Source organism: Brassica oleracea, chromosome C7 (genome assembly GCF_000695525.1).
Source record: "Brassica oleracea var. oleracea cultivar TO1000 chromosome C7, BOL, whole genome shotgun sequence".
NCBI lineage: Eukaryota > Viridiplantae > Streptophyta > Magnoliopsida > Brassicales > Brassicaceae > Brassica > Brassica oleracea.
Genome location: NC_027754.1, coordinates 4,298,670 through 4,299,074, shown reverse-complemented (window position 1 = coordinate 4,299,074; position 405 = coordinate 4,298,670).

Here is a 405-nt window from a genome sequence, read left to right as displayed (position 1 = left end):
CTTCCAGGATGGATACTAAGTAAAGAATGATGTGCAATCCTTAGTATACTACTCTCAGCCCTTGTCGTTTAAGAACCGTGATCCTCCCATTAATTAGCAAGGTTCCATCCTCTGCTAAGTAATATCCCACATTATTGGGCCCGACTTGTCCTTTGAGTTCCTCTGCGATCTTCAACAGCTTCTCATCCTTAAGCTGTTCCTCTCGAATTCTCTGAATCAAGCTGGCCTGATTCACCGCTTGAAGTCCCAATGGCTCGCTTGTCTGCCCTTCCAAAATGACCAACTTTACTTGTTTCAACTCCTGGTTCAACAGCTCCACTTCTTTCTCTAAATCTGCATCCAACTTTCTTTGACATAAAGCATCCGCAACAACATTCGCTTTACCAGGATGGTAGCGAATCCTTA